The following is a 4,830-nucleotide window of genomic DNA, read 5'->3' as shown; positions in this document are numbered from 1 at the left end:
ACCATGACCCACCCAGAGTTACAGGACAGAGACAGTCCCCAGTCAGTACCATGACCCATCCAGACTTACAGGACAGAGACGGTCCCCAGTCAGTACCATGACCCACCCAGAGTTACAGGACGGTCCCCAGTCAGTACCATGACCCACCCAGAGTTACAGGACAGAGACGGTCCCCAGTCAGTACCATGACCCATCCAGAGTTACAGGACAGAGACAGTCCCCAGTCAGTACCATGACCCATCCAGAGTTACAGGACAGAGACAGTCCCCAGTCAGTACCATGACCCATCCAGAGTTACAGGACAGAGACGGTCCCCAGTCAGTACCATGACCCATCCAGAGTTACAGAACAGAGACGGTCCCCAGTCAGTACCATGACCCATCCAGAGTTACAGGACAGAGACGGTCCCCAGTCAGTACCATGACCCATCCAGAGTTACAGTCCCCAGTCAGTACCATGACCCATCCAGAGTTACAGGACAGAGACGGTCCCCAGTCAGTACCATGACCCATCCAGAGTTACAGGACAGAGACGGTCCCCAGTCAGTACCATGACCCATCCAGAGTTAGTGTCTGTGTGTGTCAGAGCATCGTAACTCAGTCTGTTGAGTCTAATCAGGACCAGGTGGTGAATCTGCTGTGCTCTAGGGAGATGCAGAGATGTTAATGAGGGGAGGGGAGTGAACAGATCGATCATTTTGATAGGTTGGCTGATTTTATTTCAGGCAGCAAGCAAGAGAACAGTAGTCTTGGTAACATGTTGAATTAAGATAAGGGAACAGTAGTCTTGGTAACATGTTGAATTAAGATAAGGGAATGGTTGTCTTGGTAACATGTTGAATTAAGATAAGGGAACAGTAGTCTTGGTAACATGTTGAATTAAGATAAGGGAACAGTAGTTGTGGTAACATGTTGAATTAAGATAAGGGAATGGTTGTCTTGGTAACATGTTGAATTAAGATAAGGGAACAGTAGTCTTGGTAACATGTTGAATTAAGATAAGGGAACGGTTGTCTTAGTAACATGTTGAATTAAGATAAGGGAACAGTAGTCTTGGTAACATGTTTAATTAAGATAAGGGAACAGTAGTCTTGGTAACATGTTGAATTAAGACAAGGGAACAGTAGTTGTGGTAACATGTTGAATTAAGATAAGGGAACGGTTGTCTTGGTAACATGTTGAATTAAGATAAGGGAACAGTAGTTGTGGTAACATGTTGAATTAAGATAAGGGAACAGTAGTTGTGGTAACATGTTGAATTAAGATAAGGGAACGGTTGTCTTGGTAACATGTTGAATTAAGATAAGGGAACAGTAGTCTTGGTAACATGTTGAATTAAGATAAGGGAACAGTAGTCTTGGTAACATGTTGAATTAAGACAAGGGAACAGTAGTCTTGGTAACATGTTGAATTAAGAAAAGGGAACGGTTGTCTTGGTAACATGTTGAATTAAAATAAGGGAACAGTAGTCTTGGTAACATGTTGAATTAAGATAAGGGAACAGTAGTCTTGGTAACATGTTGAATTAAGATAAGGGAACAGTAGTCGTGGTAAAATGTTGAATTAAGATAAGGGAACAGTAGTCGTGGTAACATGTTGAATTAAGATAAGGGAACGGTTGTCTTGGTAACATGTTGAATTAAGATAAGGGAACAGTAGTCGTGGTAACATGTTGAATTAAGATAAGGGAACAGTAGTCTTGGTAACATGTTGAATTAAGATAAGGGAACAGTTGTTTTGGTAACATGTTGAATTAAGGCTTGTAAAATCTTACTTTAATCTACTGAGGTTGGAGGTGAGCTCTCTCCTTGCAATGTTGAATCAGACACACACACACACACACACACACACACACACACACCCTGGTGTAGTGTGATCCTGGTCCCCTGCTGTGTGAGGGGAAGCCCAGCCAGGCTCTAAAGGAGTAACTGGGTCGTTCTGAGGAGGGGGGGGGGGGGGATTACCTCCAGATGTCTTTAGTGATACCCGACCTCACAATGATCATGGATGGATGGTCTACTTCTGAATTAGAGCTTGAAATGGAGGGGAAAGGGCAGTCTGAAAGGTTACTGAACCTCGCTGTGGGAAATGAAAACCACAGAACATCTCTTCTACATGCAAGAGGTTCTGGGAGCTCAAACCAAAAGCCAAGACGTCGGCAGAAACACTCATCCGTTTCCTTTCAGAATAGGTTGTAAGTAGCAGATTGTTCCAGAAGACTCTTCTTGTTCCTGATGAAGAGAAGACCCGGTCTGGGATCTGAACTTTGACCTGTTAAACACTTCATTATACCTTTTCTTCCAGTATACTTTTTATTCCCCGTGCTTAGAGCTCTTTATTCCCCGTGCTTAGAGCTCTTTATTCCCCGTGCTTAGAGCTCTTTATTCCCCGTGCTTAGAGCTCTTTATTCCCCATGCTTAGAGCTCTTTATTCCCCGTGCTTAGAGCTCTTTATTCCCCATGCTTAGAGCTCTTTATTCCCCGTGCTTAGAGCTCTTTATTCCCCGTGCTTAGAGCTCTTTATTCCCCGTGCTTAGAGCTCTTTATTCCCCATGCTCAGAGCTCTTTATTCCCCGTGCTTAGAGCTCTTTATTCCCCGTGCTTAGAGCTCTTTATTCCCCATGCTCAGAGCTCTTTATTCCCCGTGCTTAGAGCTCTTTATTCCCCGTGCTTAGAGCTCTTTATTCCCTGTGCTTAGAGCTCTTTATTCCCCGAGCTTAGAGCTCTTTATTCCCCGTGCTCAGAGCTCTTTATTCCCCGTGCTTAGAGCTCTTTATTCCCCATGCTTAGAGCTCTTTATTCCCCGTGCTTAGAGCTCTTTATTCTCCGAGCTTAGAGCTCTTTATTCCCCGTGCTTAGAGCTCTTTATTCTCCGAGCTTAGAGCTCTTTATTCCCCATGCTTAGAGCTCTTTATTCCCCATGCTTAGAGCTCTTTAGTCCCCGAGCTTAGAGCTCTTTATTCTCAGAGCTTAGAGCTCTTTATTCCCCGTGCTTAGAGCTCTTTATTCCCTGTGCTTAGAGCTCTTTATTCTCCGAGCTTAGAGCTCTTTATTCCCCATGCTTAGAGCTATTTATTCCCTGTGCTTAGAGCTCTTTATTCTCCGAGCTTAGAGCTCTTTATTCCCCATGCTTAGAGCTCTTTCTCCTCCTGAGGAGGATTCCTCCTCTCCTCAGTGTATCAGATGGTAGAGGTTATAACAGGTGGTTATAACAGTTATACTGTAATAGGTGGAGGGGTTAGTGGGATCCCTCCTCTCCTCAGTCTATCAGATGGTAGAGGTTATAACAGGTGGTTATAACAGTTATACTGTAATAGGTGGAGGGGTTAGTGGGATCCCTCCTCTCCTCAGTCTATCAGATGGTAGAGGTTATAACAGGTGGTTATAACAGTTATACTGTAATAGGTGGGGGGGTTAGTGGGATCCCTCCTCTCCTCATTGTATCAGATGGTAGAGGTTATAACAGGTGGTTATAACAGTTATACTGTAATAGGTGGAGGGGTTAGTGGGATCCCTCCTCTCCTCAGTCTATCAGATGGTAGAGGTTATAACAGGTGGTTATAACAGTTATACTGTAATAGGTGGAGGGGTTAGTGGGATCCCTCCTCTCCTCAGTCTATCAGATGGTAGAGGTTATAACAGGTGGTTATAACAGTTATACTTTAATAGGTGGGGGGGTTAGTGGGATCCCTCCTCTCCTCAATCAGATGGTAGAGGTTATAACAGGTGGTTATAACAGTTATACTGTAATAGGTGGAGGGGTTAGTGGGATCCCTCCTCTCCTCAGTGTATCAGATGGTAGAGGTTATAACAGGTGGTTATAACAGTTATACTGTAATAGGTGGAGGGGTTAGTGGGATCCCTCCTCTCCTCAGTCTATCAGATGGTAGAGGTTATAACAGGTGGTTATAACAGTTATACTGTAATAGGTGGAAGGGTTAGTGGGATCCCTCCTCTCCTCAGTCTATCAGATGGTAGAGGTTATAACAGGTGGTTATAACAGTTATACTGTAATAGGTGGAGGGGTTAGTGGGATCCCTCCTCTCCTCAGTCTATCAGATGGTAGAGGTTATAACAGGTGGTTATAACAGTTATACTGTAATAAACTTAATCTGAGACCGTTAGGATGATTCAGACTGCCTCAATCCTTTTCCCTCCTCTCTCTCTCTCTCTCTTCCTCTCTCTCTCTCTCTCTCTTCCTCTCTCTCTACCTTTGTCTCTCTACCTTTCTCTCTCTACATCTCTCTTTCATCCTCTCTGTCTCTCTCTCTACCTCTCTCTCTCTCTACCTCTCTCTCTCTCTACCTCTCCCTCCCTCTCTCCCTCCATCCCTCCCTCACCCCTCCCTCCCTCCTTCCCCCCTCACCCCTCCATCCCTCCCTTACCCCTCCCTCCCTCCTTCCCCCCTCACCCCTCCATCCCTCCCTCACCCCTCCCTCCCTCCTTCCCCCCTCACCCCTCCCTCCCTCCTTCCCCCCTCACCCCTCCATCCCTCCTTCAGATAAGTTAGAAGATGTATTATAGCAGAAAGGGGAGTTGAAACCAAAGTCAGAGTAAAGTAGGGTGTGTGTGTGTGTGTGTGTGTGTGTGTGTGTGTGTGTGTGTGTGTGTGTGTGTACATATTTTACTATACCTGTCAGTAACAGAAGTCCTCACTAGAATAGTAAAACCAACTCAAATTCAGAGATGTGAGGACATTTTGCCAGTCTTCACTTGTAAAAAAGACTATTTTAGGCTTAGGGGTTTAGGAGAAATAGGATTTTGAACGGGAATCATTTGTTGGTCCCCAGAAAGTCCTCACAAGTACAGTAAGAAATATGTGTGTGTGTTTC

Source organism: Oncorhynchus mykiss, chromosome 18 (genome assembly GCF_013265735.2).
Source record: "Oncorhynchus mykiss isolate Arlee chromosome 18, USDA_OmykA_1.1, whole genome shotgun sequence".
NCBI lineage: Eukaryota > Metazoa > Chordata > Actinopteri > Salmoniformes > Salmonidae > Oncorhynchus > Oncorhynchus mykiss.
Note: the sequence above shows the minus strand (reverse complement) of the source record.